The sequence below is a fragment of the Protopterus annectens genome, chromosome 3.part1 (assembly GCF_019279795.1).
Source record: "Protopterus annectens isolate FY-2018-M chromosome 3.part1, PAN1.0, whole genome shotgun sequence".
Classification (NCBI taxonomy): domain Eukaryota; kingdom Metazoa; phylum Chordata; order Ceratodontiformes; family Protopteridae; genus Protopterus; species Protopterus annectens.
Genome location: NC_056732.1, coordinates 767,276,876 through 767,302,317, shown reverse-complemented (window position 1 = coordinate 767,302,317; position 25,442 = coordinate 767,276,876). Strand labels below are relative to the sequence as shown.

The following is a 25,442-nucleotide window of genomic DNA, read 5'->3' as shown; positions in this document are numbered from 1 at the left end:
ATATATCTTTTACTTCCTTACAGTACTCTACACAGTGCCATACATACTAACTGCAGTTCAGTGAAATGAAATTCAGTAAAATGAGTTTTCAGTAATTTAAGTTTTCAGCGAAGTGGTTGGGGTGAAATGAAATTCAGTGAAATGAGATTCAACAAAACAAAGTAGACCCAACATATTTATGAGTCTTGTTCGGAATGTAATGAAATGTATGCAGTTGCACTTCAAATGAAATTTAAATTCTGTTTAATAGATTATTTTTCCTAAGGGATCCAATATTTTATCTGAAAATGACCTTGCGGGTAGTCCACTTATATGGATATCAAGTTGATAGATAAATAAATAAACTGGCAATACATACATTAAATAAAATAAATAAAATGGTGCGACATAAAGAGGAAGACTCTTCTGATGCTTTGCTGATAAGTAGAACGGAGGAAAAAATATATAATTTTAGAAGCATATGTGTGGGCATTTGTGAATGTATTGAAGCCATGCAGCTTTAGACACTGAATGTTTTGCTACTTGTCTTAAGTATTTGAAGGTCTGAGCTAAAAAGAAGTAGTTGCATAAATACAATATATATATATATATATATATATATATATATATATATATATATATATATATATCTGTAAAGAGAGGGAGAGAAAACATTGTTCTATTAGCAACCTCAGTTTTATTATTTGCTTGTACCTTTTAACTCAGCAGTTCACAGGGTGTAGAAATTTAGAACTTTAAATGTCATACAATAGCCTTGTTATTAAGATGTTTTTTAAATGTTAAACCCTAATAAAAAGCACTACATAAAGTATTTCTGCTAGTTCCAGCAGAAAGATCTGCTCAACCCTTACAGAGCATATCCAGCATGTACTTACTGTGAATAAAGCAGAGTGGGTTAAGCTCACAAGTGATCAGATGATCTTAGCAACCATGAAGTAGGGTTGCATCTCTGGCCTGTAAGAGACTGAGTAGTGGGCAATGATAACAGCTGCTACAAATACTTACTGCAGGGGCTGTACATGTGATCCGTGCACTGATTTGCTCTCCTTATCCAGGCTGAAATGAATAAAAAGTAATTGTGCCTTAACCGAAATAGGATTTAAATATCTCATTACTCTCACATATGTCACCAAATTATTCAATCTCATCAGTAGGTAACAACTTCTGTTATTTGCTGCAGGCAGTAGAACAACGTGGCCTTTTGAGACTAGCAGGATTTTTAAGTTTTGTATCACTATGAGAGAGAGTTGGAGAATTACAACAAGAAGGGCCTCTTATCTGAAGTCTGCTTCTTGTTTCACAATGCAAAATAATTACCTAGAATTTATGTGTTTGAAATATGTAAGTGTTCAAGTGCAACCCATGGGAATGACTAATGAGGTATGCTATTTCATTTCTCAAAGAGGCCCAGAAGAATTACAACTTTAGAACAATAGCACATCATTTATAAACAGTGACAAACAATTCAGTGCCTAAAAGCAGTATTGGCTTTATATATAACTGTTTTATAATTTATAAAGGAGCATCTGCAAAATATCTTAATTTAGTGCCATTCGTAAATTACCAAGGCTTCTTTTACTGGAGTTGTTTATGCATAAGAAATGGAAAAGGAATGCCAAAAACAGGGTACATAGAATAAAATACTGACAATGTGACAAAAGCTTGTAATGATAATATTCTAGCAATTGAAATGTATGTTTCCAGTTTATGTTACGTGTTGCATTTGGTCATAGTTATTATATATATTTTGGTGAAACCATATTCTCTGGTCATATCAATGAGAAATATTTCATGTTTTCAACATACTTCCATACACAATTGTTTGAAGAAATCCCATTTTAGTCCCCTTTACCTATTAACTTTTATACTGCTGATAAAATGAAGTGCTAACATTCTGTGGTCACTGCTGATTTAATTTGGAACGACTACTGATCAAATATTTCAGCTGAAGAAATGTGTTTTATTCGATTAAATTTATTTACTGAAAGCTGAGTGACTATTGTACAGGGTACTGTTTATAAGTTACTGAATGCTTACAAAGCAGTAGATCACAGGACAATCTCTACTTTTGAACTATTGGTATGCTTACAGAGCAGGAAACATGAACAAAAAATCATTTTGAGCATTTTGTTCAGAAAGGGAATCATTTGAAGAAAGGTGCATTTTCACATGGAGAGGCACTTTATTTTTTATATTTATAGGTTTATAGTTTCATAGGTTAGTACTAAGCTAACTGCGCTTGTGGGCCATTTCAAGCCTAGCCAATTACCCTACATGAGAATCAAACCCTGCACCTTGTGTCTGTAAGGTAAAACACCTTAATCTGTACATATTAGTGTTAGTGGCTGTACCAAATCTTTTCTTTCTGGGTTATTTTTCTCATTGGTGGGCTGTGCGACTTTTCTAAATTAATTTATTCTTTATTCATTTTTTTGTTAAATTTGACTTGTTTGGTACATTTTGGGTCTATGTTATATATTCAAACGTCCAAAATGTTGAATACCACATAGTCGAGACCATTTGTTCGACATTCGGAATTTCGAATATATAATAATAAAAAAAAGAAAGAAAAACACACCTTAACAGTGTGAGCAGGGGTGCAAGCCCTCCTACATCCCCCACACCCACCCTACTTAAATATACCAACTCCAAGACTGCACTTTATTGCAGAAAAGGGAAATTCTCCCATTCTGCACCGTACGGCACCGTTAAAAGTCAATCTTCGAACACTTGAAATGTTGATCATATGGTCTCGACCATATGATGTTCATTTCCAGCGTTCCAAGATTTGAAATAGACCCTACATTTTAAGTGAGACCCAGGAAACAGCAGCACTGACAGAGGGGATGCACTGTTAGAAGAAATAATTTTCAGTGTTTCACATTTTCATATACCCCCTCTTGGAACTATGTTGCAGCTACAGTATATGTTAAAATATTGAAAAGAATTTGAATGTGTGTAGAAACAGGACTACTGTAGAAAATGAGCATTGAGTCACAACAAAAAGTGAGTGGCAAGAGCACAATTCAGTTATATATGCGGCCAGCAGGCACTTCTCAATGAATAAATAAAATATGATTTCATTCAGAAGAGAGACATGTGAGGTGCTGAATGTCACACAGAACTTTTTTCAGTAAAGGAGTGTTGTGTGACTGAAAGCCCCAGTGATATATTCGGTCTTGATATTTTGAACAGTTAGCAGGCATACGTTTGAATACCTAAAGCTATTGCTATAGTAATGGTCAGGATGCAGCTCTGTTTTATGTAATAGGTGTGAATACCAAACAAATGTGAGTAAAGAGCCATCAACAGAGAATGACAAGACAGAAATGTGACTTATGTCAAATGCAGAGGTCTACATATCTGGGGATTCATGGACTAGAAATGTCCATCCTGTAGTAAAACATTCATAACCTCCAAGTCTCATCTTATTTTATTTATTTTTTAATGCATATGTTAGCATAACTACCACTAAGTTCCATACCATCCATGGTGGGTCACAAAGCACGAGCAGTGATAGCCGGTAAAGAACACAGTTTTCCTGACATTTGCACACAAAATCATCAACATGTTTATATGCTTTCCAGGGGCCTTTCTCGATTAAGCCCAGAGTCTTGTTATTAGTCCTCAGCTAAAATTACTGTTATGGATTCTTATAAGAAATGTGAAACATGGGAAAGGATTTTTTCTCTTCTCACTGCCCTAGAGTAAAGTAAGACCAGCATTGATTTGACAAGTTTGAAATTAATATAAAAAGTAACCAGCTTTTAAATTCTTTGATAACTGACTCCATTCGACTACCTTCTGGGTCCACTTTAAGTTTCACTCTGAATAGTGTTTCGGCATTTTTTCATTCAATATCTTTATGATGCATTCTGTCTTATACCTTCCCTTTGTGAAACAACTGCTGTACGTGTGAGAGCAAGTTCAAGACTTGTGGGACAAATTCACTGAAGCTGAGATGCTTCCCCCTACAGCTTCTTAGTTTTCACAGAGAAATGTTGCAGCAAATCTTTGCAAAACTGTCAGTGCTGTTTAGTTCTGTGTATGCTCGTTATTAGGCATTCTAATGAGGGTGGGGGTAAGGCAAGGCATCAGGAAACTTTAGTGCTGTCTCTGGGAGTCAGAACTTGATTTAATAGTATACTTAAAAAAGAGGTGCTGTTTTATTAATGAAAAAAGAATGGACTTTCTTTAACTGGACTTCCTTATTCGATTGCTTAAATGTTAGACTGTAACTGACCATCCTATAATTTGCATAGCTAGTCTTAAAGCAAATACTTAACCTCATAATTTATTGCATCTCTTCCCCAATATATTTTTAGAGGAGTGATTTTCTTGCCCTGTCACTTTGTCATTCCTTTTACATTCCAGAAAATATAGATTTTGTTTTTATCCCCTTTTTGTCTTCACTCTACTGTGCCTGGCTTTTCTGCTGTTTTAATTTCTCTGGGTATTTTGGCTTTCTAATACCATGATGGGAATAGACTCCATTCCTAAGTCAAAGCATGATTGCACTTTATGAAATTAGTATTGTTTCAATATTTGGTGCTAGTCAAAAACGCTCTTCACAGCACCCATGTGCCCAGAATTGACTCCTTCTATAATACATACAGAGTTACATGTATTGGTAAAATATTTAGAAACTATTTTAAATTATTTTTTTAATGAGACCCATTGCTCCTTCTACTATTGCAACCATCTGAATATCCTTCTTCCACATTGCCCTCTTTTCTGCCTTCAAATCCTGGTATTTTATTACTTTTGTATCTTTGTGTACGTAAGATATTACAATCAATGGGTGTAGCAATTTCAAAGATCAGTGCAACTTTTGTCTTCTTTTTATAGACTACTATATCTGTTTTTCTCACATGCATTTTTTGAACTGTGGGTAATGGGTGATCCCATGTGGTATAAACTTCATCATGCTCTATAATGCTTTGTGGCTCAAGTTTCCAATGCTTCTCAACTACTTCAACATTGTAATGTTTACACAATCCCTGATACAACAGTCTTGCCACATTATTATGCCATTTCAGTACACATACCCACTGTCATTAGTATATCACACCGAGCAAAAGAGGTGTTACTGTTTCCAGTTCTGTTTTACTAAACTTGCACTTATCTGTTAATTCCACATTTTCAATAGACTTTATAAGCCAAAATATACATATTCCACTTTCCTGGGCCACCAATATTAACCTTTCATCTTTTGGTCTAAATTCACCACTCCTTAATCATTCCTGCATGAGATCCTGATCAACATGAGGTTGGTCCAGGAGTTTTCCATACTTGAAGCTATATTTATGCCTTTTACACATTTTTTTGCCGTCTCATCTAATCCTTCTACGTATATTCTTTCTTTTGTTTTTTGGCAGATTAAGTTGCTGCCTGATTTTTATCTATATCTAGTTTGATTTCCATTCCCACTCGAAACCAATATGTTCTGTTAAACTAAGCAGGGACATCATCATAGACTTGTTCACCTTGTTTTTTAAAACTTTCACTATGTTTGGATCTCTTAAAGTCATCAGAGATGTATGCAGTCCCACGATTGCAAATCTATACATGTAATCAATTTTGAGGAGGCCCATACCTCCTTCAGAATGAGAAATATATAATCTTGGTATACACTGACTTCTATATATTATTTAAGTGCATGGATCATGGTATCCCAAACAGAACCAAGATGCTATCCTCCAAAAAAGGAAGCCAATCTGGTGGTCCCCTGCCATAAACAAACTGTACAACAGAAGGAAGAAACTGTTGCAAAAGAGAGTAAAATCCCATTAGTGGAGGAGCTCCCTGGTCAGCCTCAGTAAGAAGCTGAGATCCCCTATAAGATCCTCCAAAGCTAGCTACGAAAACAAAATCGCCACTAAATCCAAGGACAACTACAAAGCATTCTATAGCTATGTCAAGAATCTAGATGGCAACACCCAGATCTGCTCTGAGTTACAGCACAAAGGCATGAAAATTACAGAACCTACTGATATTGCCAACATCCTGGCAGATATGTTCAGTGCTAACCTTACCCCCCATCACCCCCTAAAGGGCCCTTATCTATACAGGAAGAATGCAGAGTCCCTGTAATCACAGCTATGCAGGTAAAAGCTGCACTCTCTAAAGCCAAAAACACAGCATCTATGGGACCGGACAACATCCCAGGCTGTGTTTTACATGAACTTCAGAATGAACTGGCTCCCCACTTAAGCACTATGTTCAATAATAGCCTTGCATCAGGCTTTGTGCCCACTGAATGGCACATAGCAACAGTTATCCCACTCCACAAAGGGGGAGCCACCACTGATCCCGGGAACTATCAACCTATTAGCCTGACGAGCCTGGTCTGCAAGGCCATGGAACGTATCATCATGGAACTCATAAACAAAGACATTGGTAACCTCCAAACTCTGGATCCCACCCAGTTCTAGTTTGTGAAAGGCAGATCATGCCTCCTGAACCTGATCAACTTCTTTGAGGCAGTCACAAAGCCGTGGATGAGGGTAAGGTGGTTCACACAGCCTATCTTGACCTCGCCAAGGCTTTCGACACCATCCCCCATTCTGGAATTATAGCTAAACTCACTAAACTAGGTATAAATCCCTGTGTCACAAGATGGGTTACAGTGACAGAACCCACACTGTAAAAGTTGCAGACTCCAACTCTGACCTCAAAGCAGTGACAAGTGGAGTACTACAGGGTTCCGTCCTGGGACCTCTCCTGTTTGGTATCTACTTCTCTGAAGTACAGGCTAACACAGAAGGCCTCTGGCTAACAATGTTTGCAGATGACTGCAAACTAGGAGCCATAGTCAAGTCCCCAAATGATGTGGACATCCTACAGAAGGGCCTTACTGAGACAGATGCATGGTGTCAGAGCCATAGCCTCAAGCTCAATGCCAAAAAGTGCAGTGCCATCCCCTTTGGTAAAAACTCTGTATCCATGAACTACCACATAGGCAGCAATCTACTTAACACTAAATGCGTGATAACAGACCTTGGGACCCAGGTGGACAGTAGTTTCTCCTTTGATAGTCACATCGCCACAGTAGTCAGGAAGTCCTTCTACATGGCACACCTCATCATAAAAGGATTCTCATCCAGGAAAAAAGAGGTCATTGTTCCCCTCTACACATCACTGATTAGACCCATTATAGAGTACAATGCCCCTTTTGGAATGTACCTCACAAGACATTTGCAGCAGCTGGAAAGGCCACAGAAGTACCTCACAAAGAGGATTACTGGCCTCAAACAAATGCACTACACTGACCACCTCAAAAAACTCCAGCTTTACTCAGTAGCATATCGCCTACTCCGAGGTGATCTCTGCCTAACATATAAAGCTATGTCAAACCCAGAGCTGTTGGACATGCTACACCTTAAGAAATCCCAATCTCTCCGAGCTACACACTGTAGGAACCTAAACCTTGTCACCACAATAAACAGGACACTCTGGAGGGATAGATTCCTGTCCCAGAGACTTCCTATACTCTGGAACAAGCTACCCATCTATGTCAAGCAAATTTCTTCATTAGCACTCTTCAAGAAAAATCTTGATGAGTGTATGGGAAATAGGAAATACACCCCGGGAATCACTTCTGTGTCTCTGCTGGACAGTGGCACAGGAAAATAACTTTCTTGGGTGGCATAAGCTATGGAACCTTGCTGGCTAGGCTTACGTAAGCCCTTGGGCTGATAGGGTGCTGTATGCTTTTTTTGTAGTTATCCATGCCATACTTAGATTCTTCCCCTTTTTACAATTATCCATTAAGACATTGTTTAATAGCAAATGATCCTTTCCTCCATATGACTTTCTTTTGTTACCCTTTTGTTCTATTTCCATGATTAAGTTTTCTTTTAAATGACTATGAACTGTATCTGCATCAGTTCCAGTTTACAGTTTATACATCATTGGAAAGCACGTTCTTGGTCTATATGTTTTAGGATATCTTGCAGTTTCATTCTTACGAAGGAGTATTTTCTTTCTGTTACCCAGATTGGCATTTGTTCAAGGGGTGCATATAAATAGCTCATAGTTATGGGTAAATCTTCATGTAAAGAAGTTAGGTACAGCATTTGGGCCTGAAGTTTTCCATTTAGGAGCTTTTCTTAATTTTGACATTCTTACTTTTACTTCATCTATCCATCAGCATCTTTGCTATGCTCCACAGGGTAATCATAGGTATTTTAACAAAATGTATGTATTTCTTCTCTTTTTGGTGGTGTTTCTATTCCTTTTGCCTTGTTTCCTAATTCTCGATAAAACATTTTTTGGATCATCAATACATTTCTCATTTTGTAGTTTTCTTTTATATTTATCTGCATATCGTCTATGTTTTTTCTGCTTGTGCTGATATCTTTAGTTTATTTCCAATAGTGTATGATAGATCCTGGTCTGTTCTGATACTGTGCTTTGCTTTTATCACATCCATTTCTGTGATTATTTTTGTTGATTTGTTCCCTCTTCTGTATTCTTCTAACAGTGACACTTCTCATCTTAATTGCTTTATAGTTTTCTCTATTCAGTGCTTCCATAATGGCACTGGATTTCTCCCCTTCCTTTCCCTTACTGCCCTGTGTTTTTGAGATAAGACTTTATCTGGTATGAATTTAGCTGCATAGTAATATATCCTATTTACTTCTGCTATATCTCATGAATATCTATGAATAGTGTTGAGTACTGTGTTCTGTTGTACTGTCATTATGATGTTTGCTGAGACCTCCTAAAGTTGTCAAATTTCCCTGACCAGTAAGGCGTGTAAAACTCTCCTACCATCATATTAAATCAGATCTATTAAATGAAATGAAAGACCGATAAGAGTTTTGCGCTCTGGTTACTTAGTTAATTTAATACTTTGAATTCACTTGTATAACTGATTTTGTCTGTTAAACAATTCAGGTCTTTCTGTACCTGAAAAATCTATTAGTTCATTCCACATCTAATTTATATTTTCCCTAATCCCATGAAATGCATGCCTTTGCTGTTCAGCGTTTTTAGTGAGAAAACACTCTACACTAATACATACATGAATTAAAACACATTTACAGTGTTGCTAACAATATGTACTATTCACCTCAGATGTTTGATGTACTTCTCTTATGGTTCGAAGATACAATTACTGTCTAGGTTTTTGGTTTCCTTAAGAAGATATGCAAGTGCTGCAGGGTACATACAAAGAAACCATTAACAAGTTCATGGAAAGAGAACTGTTCCCCCTACAGATCCTTAGTTTTAATAGGGGACACTGGGACTAATCATTGCAAAACTGGTAAGTATTGTTTAGTGCTCGGATGGGAAATTCATTACCTAAAATGACTTTTGGAAGCCTTATATTATGCATATTATTGCAGATATACTCAAGATTACTGGAGGAGATAAATAGTGGGTAATCTGTCAATCACATTGAAGGATTGTTCTGACATATGTGACACAGAGTAACACTTACTTCTAATCTCCGTACTAGAAGGGTAGCCTTTTTGCACCTCTGCCTAAACATGTTTTTTTAGCTATATGCCTGAAGATATATATATGGATGATTGCTTAGCAAAATAATTCCTCTGAACCATATGCAATGTTTTACAACAAGCACCAGTTTGAGGATCATTATAATTACTCCTATGCATTAAGTCTACTGTTATGTAAATGACACTACTTTGTTATGCCATGGCTTACAAGGTGGCCTGACCTTGTAATCCAAATGGGTGACTGAGGGTCAGGTATTGATAAGCTGCTGTAAAGAAAAATAAAATAAAGGCTGTGTTTTGCAAAAAGCTTGTTCTTGTATTGAGATAGTTAGTCCCATATATCAGGTACAATCTCAGGAGACTTGTTTTCTTTTTGGAAGTATCTGGAGGTAACTTGGTGTCAAGGTAGGCCAAATTTTCAAAGCAATATAGAAATCATTAAACAGCTGTAATAAAATCTGTGGCCATACTGCCTCATAAGAACTATTACACCTCCTTCAAAGTCAAAAATAGTGTAGGTTGAGGGTAAGTAACCCCTGGAACTAGTTTCACAGAATGGCACTCTAGTCCATTTCGTTTATCACTCAACTGGAGACCACCAGAGTGAATTCATTTATTTGTGCTATTCAAGGCTTATGTTCTTACTTTCTAATTGGATCAACTGCAGCTCATGACAGATGTGTGCAATTTAGTTTAAATATGTCTACATTCAAATTCAGATTTATTAACATGCTTTTAATGAAGTAGCATAGAGAAAACAAAACAGATGATAAATAGTAAACTAAAAACAGCAATAGATAAATACAAAGACCAAAGAACAATGAATACTCAGATAATAATGGTCATCATAACCTTATGTGTTATATATTCCCTCCCCAGTTTCTCTGTCAAGCACTTGAACATCCTGCAAGTATCAGATACCTTGAGCTTTGTTACTCTTTTTCAAAAAAGTTGCCTGTCCTTGGTGTAGATTGTTCTAACAAAATTGATTCATGGAAATTTAGTTCTCACAAAAGCACAACAACATGTAATGACTGAGTTGTAAAAAACATTGGTGGCATAACATGCTTCGATTATAAATCCTAGGCCAATATATTAGCATATGACACTCTCTGTCCCTGAAACGCCACACTCTACATGAATATCTTCAAGGAGATTTCCTTCATGCAAATTACATATGCCTCCATAGAATTACAATCTTCTTTTAAGCATTCTAGTTGACTTGCTGCTCTGGAATGCTCACCCAGATGTGTTAAACTGTAAAACTTACATGTGCTAAATATACAAAGTATGTCAAGTGATGAAGCATTGAATCATCTCATGCCTGCTGAATCTAATTGTCATTGGCCATAGTTTTAGTATAATTCTGTAGTTTAAATGGACCCATTAGCAAAGGCTGCAGTCCAGCCACAGTCCAATGGGACTGTGTGTATCCAATTGCTTTTCTCAGTGTAAGGGGTTAACTAATCCATTTAAACAGTAAGACATCTTTCATATGAGAGGAAGAATCTCCCCAGCAGTGAGTCAGCATAGCACCTTTGCTAATAAAGCCTGGCAAACTGATGTAGAACTGAACTATCTGGTTAAGCTATAAGGGTCCAGATGTCATCAGCAATGCCTTTGTATACTCTAACCTGCATATCTTATGCAATTTAGTACTTGCTTTTTCCCATATCCTCCCTTTTAATACCCTGACAGTGATACCCTTTTCCATACCTCTTTTCACCTCGTAACTTCAGTTATTCTTGTGTATTACACTTTCAAGTAGTGTCCTTTCTATCTTATTTCCGTTGACTGTGTTAAATTTTACCCCACATTACCTCCTCTATTGTAGTATGTTTTGACCAAGGAAATATTTGGAAGAGCTAACTGCTAGGGTAGCATGGTTGTATAAAGATAAATACATGGTTTAGACAGATAAAAGATACAAGTTCTCTATACCTTATATAATTAAAGCAAATTTCTGCCTTTAGCAGCCATGAACTTTTCACATTTCAGCTTTCCATTTATCAGTTATTCTGAACTGCAGTTATTGTTTGTATGCGTGATTATCTTCAAGTGTATTGCCATGATGGCTGTTGTTACCTGTTACAATATATGAACACTGTTTTACTTATCAGTAGTTGAAGTGTTCCCTGGGTTACCTCAGAAAATGGGCTTTCACAAGCAGTGTCTAACTTGTTTGCCAAAAAAAGTAATCAATAGATTCGTAATAGTAATATGTGCACAGTACATGCTCACACAACCATCTACCAATGGACACATGAACATTGGAGAACAACAATATGCAAAGCTTTTATCATGATATGAAATATGTGTGTCTCTCACTCTTTCTCTCTCTGTCTCTTTATAGATATAGATAGATATCTCATATGGATGCACAAATCAGAGATGTTGAAACCTTCTTTTTGGCTGATTAACAAGAAGCACAAACCTTTTAATCTGACATCTCACTTTTATTGATATATACATACAAAGTGTTCAGGCATGAGAAGGTACTGCTTATTGCTACTGAGTTTTAAAATGATTATTTAGCGAATACTTATTGAACAGTATTTTTAAATGTCAGGCGAATAGAATCAGCCAGGAAGTGTGAGACCAGGGGCTGAATTAGTAAGCACACGAGCAGCAGTCATTTTAAATCTGTTGTGCCATTTATTTATTTATTTATATATTTATTTATTTACTTACTGTTTGGTAACCAAGTAGGTAGGCTTGTCCAGAGACCCTTTTTAGATGTGACCTGAGTTCAAAGGCGGTAAATGCTGCAAGTAAACTCATGCTCTGCAGTATGTTTGTTAGGTTTATATAGCTACCAAGCTTTAAAAATGTGATATACAGTTTTTGTAAAGTAGGATATTATACAGTTCTTGTATTTGTCTAACAAAGTAGCAGATTTACATTAGCTTTTATCACTTTACATGGATTACAATACAGTTTAGGTATATTAATTTTTTTAAAGGTTTAAAATTCAGTTTCCAGTTTGGAGGGGGGGGGGTCAAACACTAGTGAGTAAAAACAGATTACATAGATAGTCCTAGAGACTACGAAAACAACAAAGAAGTACGAAAAGTTAAATGTCAAAGGAAACAGCTGAGCGACTGTACCCATTTTTAGAATTGTAAGCCTTTTCAAGCGTTTATCTATTATCTCTGAAGCATTTACATAAAACTTCCTTATGAGGTGCTCAGAATGGGAGGTCTTAAACTTGAGAAGGGTATCTCAATGCATTGTTTCAGCTGGTAGTTTGTTTCACAGAGTTGGGCCAGTTAGTGAGAAGACTCATTGAGCAATGATTGTTTTAATTAGGGGGTGGCTGAGTGAAATTTGTTTCTCCTTGTGAATTCCTTAAAGGTTAAGACTGTTCCCTGATTGTTAGTCTTATTTTTCAGTTAAGTGCAGTAGCCATCATTTAGAATTTTGTGTAGTAAGGTACATAGATGATAAGCGACCTTTCAGTCATGGGTAGCCGATTTAAGACATTTAAAAAGTTGCAGTGGTATATGTGGATATTAGCATGTAGGACAAAGCTGGCATTTTTTAGTGAGTTGCTGTCTCCGAGTACTACAAGAAGTGTGTAAAGAGAGAACAGGAAGACGATATTCTAGTTTAGTGATAGGACATTATTGGATACTGCTTTGCATGCAGTAGAAGATAGTAAATGTGACATTCTATACCAGCAGCTGTCTTCTGGTTAAGTATGTGTGACAAACTGAGCAAATAAACTGGGCAAAAGAAGGTTAGTGTGGGCTAAAATACGAGTCTAAGTACAGCCAACAATAAAGGTTTAGTGGACAGAATTGATTTATAAAGATGACTACTCATCAAGTGCCAGGTCACTAAAAAAGATCTTCTAAAAGAATAAATTTCCCAGCTCTTGACGCATGCTTGCATGTAAGCACATACTAATAAAGAACGAGACAAAACACAGAAAAGGAGATTAAAGCATGAATTTGCTACCACTGATGATACTCCTCAGCATCTTAACTACAAAGTTCTAAATTTGCTGGTTCTGATCAGGGTTGCTACCTAGAAAAATAAAGTATAGGGTATTCTGCAGTCCAAGCAAGAAAACTGCTGTCATGACTTATCATAGCTAGGTGTCCAGGAAATGGAGTTGTTAAATCCATGCAATACTACTTTGATGAAAAATCAAGGCATTCACGACTGCTGTCATCTGCTCCTCTAATGATAGCATCTCATCTAAAATCATGCCAGGGTTTGGCAATTTCCTTACAAACTGCAGACTATTGCTACAGTAATGAATAAGAGTAAGACAAAGAGGTGCAGTGTAAGTGATGGCTGCATGGCTGCATGAACTGTCACAATCTGCTTTAGTAGGACTCTTATCCGGTAAAGGATATCATCAGTGCTGTTTACCAAGGTATCAGAAGCAGTCACTTCATAGTGAGTGAAGAAGATGTGTGAACAGGTATTATCCTCATATGACTGAAGACCTGTCCTTCTGCTGCTAGTGCTGTTTCCCAGTGCTACCATATATGTGGATAACAGCAATGGAATCAGCACACAGGCCAGCATTATTCTGCATTTCAGAGAACATTTCAGAAGGTACTACTTTTTGAGATTGCTTCATAAGAGGAATGTGGTAGTTATTTAGTAAAGCGATCACAGACTCTAATAAATCAGCTACAGTATTGATCAAGGTGGGCCAGAATCATATACATACCTCTCAACCTCTTAGCAAAAGAAATCTGGGCAAAGCCAAAAATAATGGGGTACAAAGACCCCAAAATAGGGACAAAGTTTAAAAATGACTCAAGTTGTTAGATTATCAGGTTTTACTTTAGTATGCATTTTCTGAAGAATATGAAGTCTGAAACTCAAATCTTAGTCATTATTTAGAGACTTCAATCCTCAATGATTTTCCAGAAAGCTTCAAATTTTATGAGGAACAGACCAAAAACATGAGGCAAAAATCTGGACAATTGAGAGGTATGATTATATAATACTGATGATTCTTTAGCGATATTGTACTTGAGGGCCTCACCAGATGTGCAGTAGCAATCCCCACCCAAAACCCACCCCCGTAATATGTCATTCATGAATATGCATTCCCTCCGAACGTACAACAAAATGTAAAAAGAAAACAATACTTTTACAAGAGGAGTCCTTACAAGTACAATATCGCCAAAAAATGATTACATCTGTGCTTATTCTGAATACAGTTATTTTATTAGCACACTGTGCTCCACGTTGTGACCCCGAGGAGGAAGCTTTAGGTAAGACTGTGGTACTTTCTTTCTATGCTCTTATGTCCACTTCTTTTATTACTGGTTACTTCAGCTTACACACACACACACACACACACACACACACACACACACACACACACACACACATATACACACACACACACACACACACACACACACACACACACACACACACACACACACACACACATTCGTACCTACTTTTTTTTTTCTTTTGAGACCGGACCGGAACATATATAAAGGTAAATGTGATAGATAAGACTTTTGAAAACATAGCATGAAGTCTGGCTTATTTATAATAGCGATTAATACAGCTATACTTGTAAAAGCCGCCAAGTATTGATGTTTCATAAAACTTCCTGAATTAGTTATGTTTGACTCAACGCACAGTGAAACAATTGTTTTGAGAATAGGACCGTCACAGGCCAGTTTCGTAATTTATAAACTATTGCACAGCCCAGGTCCACCGCATCTGTCACTCAATTCACGACACGCCCACTTCCGCACGAAACGAACTGGTGAGGCCCTCAAGTACAATATCGCCGATTCTTCAACACTTGAAGAAAACTAATTAGCTTGATGAAGGCTGTCTCAGTCCTCGGCCTTTCCAACCTAAATGCTATGGGTGATAGAGGTCAGGTGTATATATAGAAAAGGTCAAAGCTTTTTGCATACCACCATTTCTGTAACCTTCCTCCTAAAGGGAAGGTTAAGTATGGGAGTGTAGTTTAGCCTATGTGCACAATAATCCTTCTAAGTTCTGTGAAAATAGTTTCAGTGAAACATCGGTCTCTCTCCACCTATCACCGGATATAGGCCTGGTCCAATAATTGGATTTATATACAGATTAGTCATCTGATGTACATATCTGAATTCTGTCTAGACTACAGTGCTGATGACCCAGAGGAGTAGATGGCATCCAATAGCTCCTTAGTGAGGATCATATAATCTGCTATATAACAGAACTGAAGGAGATACATGAATAAATCTAACATATAATCACAGAACTGAAGGAGATACAGGGATAAATCTAACATAAGTAGATTATATGCCAATCTTCTCTCAAGCATTGCCTGGATAATTCTGTATTGACAGTTTTGTACAAACTGTTGGAGGAAGGTTGAAGAGGTTCTAGCATGAGCTGCATTTTGGGCAAGTCACTGAGAAATGTCACAATATTCTGAGGATGAAAATACATTACAGTTAGTAAGAGAGGCTGGACTGCGCAGTCTGTCCACAGTATGAATGATTATGGCCAGTCAGTGGACTGCCTTAGAGATCTTGGGGTCCTGCAAGTTTGCTTTCTTATATGAACCATCTTACAGTCAAACTTAATAATGATCATCAAGTGAAATGCGTCCCTATATTTATTAGTATGTCTCCATCAATACTTCATGGTCTGCCCAAATTTCCTAACTCTGTATAGCTTGTTATTGCATTAGTGGCCACAAGTCCGAATGTATACAGGGCAAACATGAAGTGGGTCAGTCTACTTAAGAATGCTCATAAATACATTTCTCTGGGTCATCAGCACTGTAGTCTAGACATAATTCAGATATGTACATCAGATCACTAATCTGTATATAAATCCAATTATTGGACCAGGCCTATATCTGGTGATAGGTGGAGAGAGACCGATGTTTAACTGAATCAGATAAAGATCTGACAAGGAAACTGCATCCTTCAGGAGCATGATGAAGACACACTGTTAGAAAATTAGGTCAGGAGAATGTCCTTTAAATTATGTGTCAGGGGTATTTATATTAACCCAACAACCCCATTATCTGGTATTATTTTTTCACAAAAGCCACAAGCCTTAGCAGCCCTGATGGTAAAGTTCCCCAAATTGTAACACATTTGTTTAACTCAGAATTGAGACACAGAAGAGATTCAAAGATGCTTGTAGAAATATGTCTTCAAGTTCATTAGTGGGCAGAAATCAAGTAGGTACCAGCAGGTTATTTCTTCATCCTGGACATGACAGATTAAAAGATTGAGATGAGTAATTTAAAAACCAGAAATTAATGACTGCAGCACCATCAGTAAGGCTTCTTCTAAGAATCCAAATAACAAATAATCTGAGTGGAATGTCAATAGATATATGAGTTCACCTTCATCCCAAATTTCCAACATGAAGATAAGGTTGGCAACCACAATGAAGTCAGAAACAACACTTGATTTAAGGTATGTGGATTGCAGGTGAACTAACTGTTTACTGAATTGCCTTTGTAACATCATGATGCCCTAATCAGTCTTTCTTTTTAGTGAAAGCTAACAATGACTGCAATCTACTAGTAGTTTCACCACAAGGCAGCAATGTCACCTTCCCAGAGATTTGTCTTGTTCATTCAAGAGGTGCACTGAATGTCCCCCATCCATCCCTATGATATGTGGGGATCCCCAGCAGTTTGTCATAATTTTAGATAAAATATGTTTTCTCTACATCAATAGAGGGTGATAAAAGACAGAAAGTAAATGTGTCATAGAGTAAACCCATAGTATAAATAGTACCATTTATGAAAGAGTAAATATTCAGGATATTTGGCAGTGAGACTGAAAGCAGTGGAAGCGGCAAATTAAGGTTATAGTGTGAGAAACATTAAAATATTAAAACAACCTATGCTAGGATGCTGTCATCAATATAAAGTCCTTCAGATGAAATGTCAAACCAAGGTCCTATCTGCCTGAGTTAATGGTAGCTCAGGTAGATCGAGCAAAAAAATTGTACACAGATATATATATATATATATATATATATATATATATATATATATATATATATATATATATATGTATATATATATATATATATATATATATATATGTATTTAAAATCAGCTGTACTGTTGCTTAACTCTGGGGAAGCATTACTCCAGAAATTAGTGCACAACTGAGAGTAATGCTACTCAACGCCAGAAGTCTAAACCTCAAGATGCACGCACTCGAAACTCTCCTTAGCATGGAGAACATCGATATCTGTGCAGTAACAGAAACCTGGTTCAAGGCTCTTGAGAGCACCCCAGCACTACCAGGTTATACCTCATACCATGCTTTTCAGCCCCAAAACTTGGACCGAATCACAAAAGGAGGGGGAGTATCAATATTCGTCAAAGATACCCACACCTCCAGGTTGGTGGCACAGCACAAAGCATCGGACACTATCCATGTGCAACTAACAGTGGGTAAAACTGCCTTCCAGTTTATAGCCTGCTACAGACCATGCTCCCAAACCCAGGAACCCCACTCGGCCTTCCTGAGAACACTGGAAAATATGAAGGTCTCTCCAAACACCATTATATTGGGTGACTTCAACTACCCAACCATAGACTGGGAGAATTACTCTAGCTCCAACACCCTAGCCTAAAGGTTCCTAGAATTTATAAACTCAAATGCTATGGAACAACTTGTTACCACTCCCACAAGAGGGGAAAACATACTGGACCTGATCATCACCAACATGGGGACTCTATGCTCCAGACCAGAAGTGTATCCCTCACTGGTAAGATCAGACCATAAACTAATCTCACTGGATATTCACATCCCGACCCCACCCCATGCCCAGAAAACCACAGTGAAAAACTTCTCTAAAGCAAATTTCACACTCCTCAAAACCAAGGTGGAATCCTTCAAAGCCCCCGGGCCTGTGGATAATACGGCCCAGACCGCAAAATACTTTATAAACGCATTCTATGAACACCTTCAGGAATGCATGGATCATGCAATCCCAAATAAAACCAAGACCCAATCCTCCAAAGGCAGACGTCCTGTCTGGTGGACCACAGCCATAAACAAACTATACAATAGAAGGAGGAAGCTACTACATGATAGAGCAAAATCCCAAAAAGGGAAGGCATCTCTGATCAGTATTAGCAAAAAACTATGGGCACTCATAAAATTGTCTAAGGCCAGCTTCGAGAGAAAAATTGCACAGGACACTAAGGATAATCACAAGGCTTTCTTTAGTTATGTTAGGAACCTGGGTGGGAATTCCCAGATATGCTCAGAATTAGTTCAAAATGACAAAAAATACACCGAACCCACAGACATTGCCAACATCCTAGCTGACAGGTTCAGCGCAAACTTCCCCCCTCCCCACCAAAAGGGCTAATATCTATCCCAGCAGAGTGCTGCCCCCCTGACATCTCAGATGCTCAGGTAAGAGCTGCCTTCTCCAAAGCAAGAAACACAGCATCAATGGGACCAGACGGTGTCCCGGGCTGCATCCTACATGAACTCCAAGAAGAGCTAAACCCAAACCTAAAACTACTGTTCAATCTCAGCCTTACTACAGGATATGTACCCAAAGAGTGGTGTACAGCAACAGTGGCCCCTCTCCACAAAGGTGGTGCCTCAACGGATCCTGGAAACTATTGCCCCATAAGTCTCACTAGCTTAGTCTGCAAAGCTATGGAAAGGATCATCATGGACCTTATAAATAAAGATATTGGGGACCTACAGACACTGGATCCTACCCAGTTCGGCTTTTTTAAGGGCAGATCCTGCCTTTTAAACCTGGTCGATTTCTTTGAAACAGTCACCAAGGCCATTGTCAAGGGGAAGGTGGTCCACACAGCCTACCTGGACCTCGCAAAAGCCTTTGATACAATACCCCACTCGGGCATTATAGATAAGCTCACCAGCTTAAATATAAACCCCTATGTCACTAGATGGGTTGCAAACTGGCTCAAGGACAGAACCCACATGGTTAGAATAGCTGGAGCCATCTCAGACTCCAAACCAGTTACAAGTGGCATCCCACAAGGCTCAGTCCTGGGACCTCTCTTGTTCGGCATATATTTCTCGGAGGTACAGGCCAACATGGAAGGACTGTGGCTGACCAAGTTCGCAGATGACTGCAAACTGGGCACCATAATAGACTCTCCAGCCGACACAAGCATCCTCCAAAAGGGCCTCATAGAAACAGACAACTGGTGCCAGAGCCATGGCCTCAAGCTAAATGCCAAAAAGTGTATAGTCATCCCCTTTGGCAAAAACAAAGTGCCCACAAATTACCACATAGGTGGTAATCCATTAAGTACAGAAGAAGTAATTAGGGACCTGGCAACCCAAGTTGATAGTAATCTCTCATTTGACAACCACGTGGCCAAAGTGGTTAGAAAAACATTTTATATAGCCCACCTAATCATGAAGGGATTCACATCTAGATCAGGGGAGGTCATTGTGCCTCTTTACTCATCTCTCATCAGGTCCATAATTGAGTACAATGCCCCTTTTGGGATGTACCTTACCAGACACCTGCAGCAACTGGAAAGACCCCAAAAGTACCTCACCAAGAGGATCAAGGGGCTCAAACAGATGCCGTATGCTGCCCGGTTAAAGAAACTCCAGCTCTACTCAGTGGCATACCACCTGCTCAGAGGCAATCTGTGCCTGACGTATAAAGCCATGTCCAACCCGGAATTAATGGACATGCTGCACCTCAGAAAATCCAAATCCCATCGAGCTACTCGAGGGACTTGAACCTCAGCACTGAAATAAATAGGACATGCTGGAGGGACAGATTCATAACCCAGAGGCTCCCTTCACTCTGGAATAAAATCCCAGTCCAGGTTAGGCAGAATCTTGATGAGTGGATGGGAGATCGTAGGTTTACCCCGGGTATCACTTCTGTGTCACTGTTAGACAGAGGCACAGTATACTAACCTCGAAAAAAGGCATAGCAAAATTAATTTAAAATGGGTGGCGAAAGCCATACATGCTCTGGCTAGGCTTATAAATGCCCTAGGGCAGATAGCCTAGTATGAACCTATGAACCGCATCATTTGCTCTAACATGAGAGAACAATTGGATTATGAGAAAATCTATTTTGGGGACACATGTGGAAGCTCATTACTATGATTGCTCCCATGGTTTTGAGACAAAATTCTGCCAAAACAGAATAGGTAAAATAAATTGACATTCTGCAGACAGAAGTGCCCTATTTAGTTGTTCAGGGAATACTTCAGACACTGACTGACATCTACGGTATACCCACTAATTATCAGCCTCTGAGATTATTCCAGCTAGGACATAAAGGGTGTACTCTTACCATCAGAGACTGGCATACTTGGAAAAGAGACTCCCTGTAACAAACTAGAGATGACCTTCCGTATCACTGTTGCAGTATTTTTCACCTAAGAGATCCAAGCCTTTAGGTCTTATAAGCACAATATGTCACACATATTCTCCCTGTGCAAAACATAGGACACAAAGGTGATGTATGGATGCAAACACTCAGAACTTCTTTGACGCCAGTCTGAACGCCATTATTGTCCATTCGTCTGAACGCCGTTTTGCCGTGCTTGTTACCAAGCCATTCTCTTCCTTTTTATTCTTGTTTGCTGTTGCGTTCACCTCATCCAGAAAGGGAAAATGTCAGTGTGTGAGGCAGATTCCCCATAAAGACTATCACAAAAATGTACTTTTTGTTTGGGTGCCTCCCATGACCATATGCAGTGTTACCAGGTGTTTGTGCCTAAGATAATATGTAGTTACCTCTCCTTTTTGTCCATATACCTGGAGAACCAACATCATAAGTTTTTAGCTGAAGGTGCTATGTGCTATGACACATCCTGAAGGCCAGCCATCTGCCAAGAAGAAGGACTAAAAAGTCAGGCACAATCTGGCTTCTGTACAGCCTCCTCCCAGATGTCTTTGTAGAGGTTGGTGAAAACCCAGAGGACTGTCTGCGCTTCAGTTTCCTCTGCCATGATCCCATCTGAGGCCAGCATGGATGTGAATTTTTGCACATCTTTGGAGGTTTTTCAAATGTCTGTAGCTGATATTATTGGGGAACCTTGGCTGAAAATATCTGAGGGACCAAGGGGATTCCTCAGATTTTAGTGAGGGAGGAGAATCCTGCAACTATTATAGAGTCACATCAGGGGTCTGACCCTCCAAGGTTGTTTTGAGCAGCCATCTCACAGAAAAACAGAAGACAAAGCTTATTTCCCTTGTTGTGAAGGATCTCTAGTGTGAATGGCAGTATTTCACTCAGTGTTATTTAATGCTTTGATGGCATCAAAGCCACATCAATGTATCTCTCTTCCTATTCTCCAGGTCTTCCACTCCTGTCAAGAGGCCTAGGCAACTGCATTCCTCAGATGAGGATCTAGACATGGGAAATAAATTCCTTGCCTATTTTTCCCAAATACCCCCCAGGACTATGGTTCAGAGGAAGAGGACTCCTTAAGTCCAGATTCCCCTTTGGAAGAGATCTCCTTTGAGAACACCATTGCCTGTTTGATGGACTATTTTATGTAGTATTGTTCCCTGGTCTCTGATATTCAAAAAAGGTACTATGAGCTCATACAGATGGAATCTTCCAAACTATATGCTGTTCCTCCTGTTCTGGCTGCCCTCTTGGAAACCCTTTCTGCAGCTCCTGAAGCTCTTGTCTCTCAGCCTCCTACACCAAAAAAACTGGATCGGTTCTACAAGGTGCCTGAGGAGTGCAATTTTCTTTATAATTGCCCTTCTGCTGACCCTTCTGCAGAGCCTTTTCTGACAAGACATCCACGTTGTTGCCCTCAATCAAGTTGTTGCTTTCTGACAAGGATTGTAGGTCTATGGAAAGGTTAGGCAAGAAGGTTTACACTGCTGTCACTTTATCCTTTAGAGCAATTAACTAACAGACACATATGACCAGGTATGGTTTGGCCCTCCTTTATCAGGTTTCTTAGGTTGTTTCTGACCTTCCTGACTCTGAGGGGAAGGCTTCTTCCCTTTCTCTGCTAGACCCCACTTCACAATATGCTCACCATTCAGTCAAATGCAGCTGATGCAGCTGATGCCTCTTCCAGCGCTGTTATCTCTCGTTCAGTCAGGAGGCATTATTCTTGGCTCCTTTAGCCTTTGCCTGATTACATCAAGGTCAACCTTTGGGATGCTTCTTTGGATAACAACAGTCTTTTTGGAACTGCTGCTGCTGACCTATTGGAGTCCCTATAGGATAAGGGCAAAGCCTTTCAAGAGCTGAATCATATCTTTGTTACTCCTATTCCTACCTTTCAGAGGAATTATCCTTCCAAGTCTTTCTTTGTTCTTAGGCAATTTTGCCCTCCTCCTAAGGGTAAAAAGGGTCCTGCTAAATCTACTCAGACTCCTTCCACCAGAAACCTTCTTTTCAGGTAAAGCTTGGTTCTGTCTGGCAGTTTGCATTCCCCTCCCCTTGACCAGATCTTCTTGTCTCTCCACCTCTCCCTGTCTCTTCCAAAATTGCTTTGAATCAACTCAGATACTTGGGTTCTATTCAGCATTTGTCCTCCAACTAAGAAAGAACTGCAGGGATGATTCTTCCTTTTTTTTCCTTCTCTGTTTTTCATTTGGATACATACATTCATACTTGTCCCTGAGGGTAAACCATTCCTCTTGTAGCTTTTTCAGTTGTGAGTGTTTGTATCCTGATGTAATCTTTATGCCCTACATCTTGTATGGGGAGCATACATGTGTACAGCATCTATAAGTGCTGAAGGCTTTCATATACTGGCCAGACATTAGGCTATTCATGGCAGGAGATCCCTTAGGTGAAGAATACTGCAATCGTGGAGAGAAGGATATCTACTGTTTTGGTAAGATTTTACACAGCTGTACTTTCCTCTGGATGGAGCAACAAGAATCCAGTCATTTTATAAGGGAATGTCCAGACTTACTTCAACATTTGGTTATCTGCTACCAGCAGCATGCATTTGGTGAACACGTTGACGTAAATGACTTGAAATGCACCCCCCTGGACAATATGAAGTGAGACACAATAGAGCTCTTGGAGTATTTGACTGAGGCAGGTATGAACCTAGGCTTGAGCAGCATTCTACCATCACCAAAAATGATGCAACAATACAGGCAAAAGATTGTTGACTTCAACAGCTGGCTTAACTTCTGGTGAGTATAATGTACATCAGTATGTGAAGAGGTGGTAGGCAGTCCTAACTATTTTTCCAGGGATGTCCTATACCTATACCCCAAAGCTTTTGTATGTTGGCTAAATCCCTGTCAAGCCCTTTATAGGCAATGACAGTCTTCTAAAGCTTCCAACATAACAAGACGGAATCTGCATAACATACAGGTATTGCTGCTCATTGCATTGAGCCTTAATAAAAAAAATCTACTCCCCTCCGTGTAAGATCTCAGTCCTTACTGCACAATCAGGCTCACCACATTAGATGAAGGCACTTAAATACGGCAGTATCTCCATATTCTTAAGCATTTCACTTCAAGACAAGGTAACAACTTGGAACTCCTCCATAACCAACTTACTCGTGATAACTATTATCATATCATATCATATATCATATCATATCATATAGCTAACTACTGGACTCCCTCTATGCCCCCTCAACCCATACCCCTTCCTAACCGGTATGTAGTCCTTATGCATTAAGCCAAACACCATTCTCCTAGGAGACTTCAACTATCCCTCCATTAACTGGAAGAATTATACAATTATACATCCTCAAACACATATGCCCATACATTTCTGGACTTCTTCAATGCAAATTCTCTGGACCAGTTACTTTGTACCACAGCCAGGGGCAAAGAAGATCCTGGACTTAATCCTTACCAATGTGCAGCAACTTTGCTCCATACCAACTGAAACTTCTTCCCTGGTCAAATCAGACCACAAGTCAGTCTCCATTCATCTTAAGTCTGAAGCTGTAAACATCTTCTAATACTGTGGTATTCAGAGATTATGCCACGGCTACTCTACTAAAACCGAGTGATGACCTGCTAAATTCAAAAACCCCTTCCATCCTGACAGTCACCACTGCTTATGCAGAATCTTTGCTGTGCACATGTAAATTACTACATAAATGTATCTGCCCCCCTCAGAAGTAAGTACAATACCAAATTAGAAAATAAAACCCTGTAGTGAAATCATAATATAAACAGGGTCTATAAGAAAAAAAAACACTTATTGCACCAAAAACAAATTTAACTCTCAAGATGCCAATAGCACTCTTACCAGACTTAAGAAGGAAGTGCAGACCCTGTTTAAATCAACCAAAACCAGATAATATTATGCCCCATTCAGTATGCAATTGTCCAGATACTTGTCACAACTGGAGTGACCACAACACTTTCTCACTAAATGAGAAATCAAGGGCTTAAATCACTCTCTGCCTTACAACAGACCCATAAGTGAAGACAAGAAAAAGGAGTTTCTGGAAAACTCACATTAGCATTAATGGAGAAGTTAGTTATCTTGAGCCAAGAGTGTCAGCACACCTCTGTAAGTTTCCTATATTGCATTATACATAATGTGGACTGGGAGGTTGCTTATGTTCAAGTAAGGTGTAGACTGAGTCAGTTTCTCTTCAACATTCAATTTGGTAACTCTTCCAGAACCTGTTGTACTCCACTGGCCAAATTCCTTTGGAATATAGGTTCATAGGTTCATAGGTTAGTACAAGGCTATCGGCCTTAGGGCCATTACAAGCCTAGCCATAATAATATCCTGGATATTTCTTCAGATAATATTTACTTCCCTGGACTCCTGTCTAGCAGGGTGACTGACATGATCCCCGGGGTGAATTTCCTATCTCCCATCCACTCGTCAAGGTTCCTTTTGATGAGGGCCAGTGAGATGTTCTGCTTGACATGTATGGGCAGTCTATGGGTCAGGAACCTATCCCTGTGGCATGTTTTGTTCATTGTGATGACAAGGTTTAGATCCCTGGAGTGTGTGGCTCTAAGGGATTGAGATTTCTTTAAGTGGAGCATGTCCAACAGCTCAGGGTTTGAC

General features: G+C 38.9%; 2 protein-coding genes across 2 annotated transcripts in view; both read left to right on the top strand.

Annotated features, from left to right (window-relative positions):
• LOC122797720 (CUB and sushi domain-containing protein 3) overlaps positions 1–25,442 on the top strand; it is a 5,249,173-nt gene that overhangs the window by 5,054,515 nt on the left and 169,216 nt on the right. The gene's annotated exons all lie outside the window — the stretch shown is intronic.
• CPZ (carboxypeptidase Z) overlaps positions 14,624–25,442 on the top strand; it is a 1,352,173-nt gene continuing 1,341,354 nt past the window's right edge. Inside the window, exon 1 of the mRNA XM_044067099.1 lies at positions 14,624–14,707. The gene's annotated coding sequence lies outside the window, so the exon portion shown is untranslated. The remainder of the gene's footprint in view (positions 14,708–25,442) is intronic.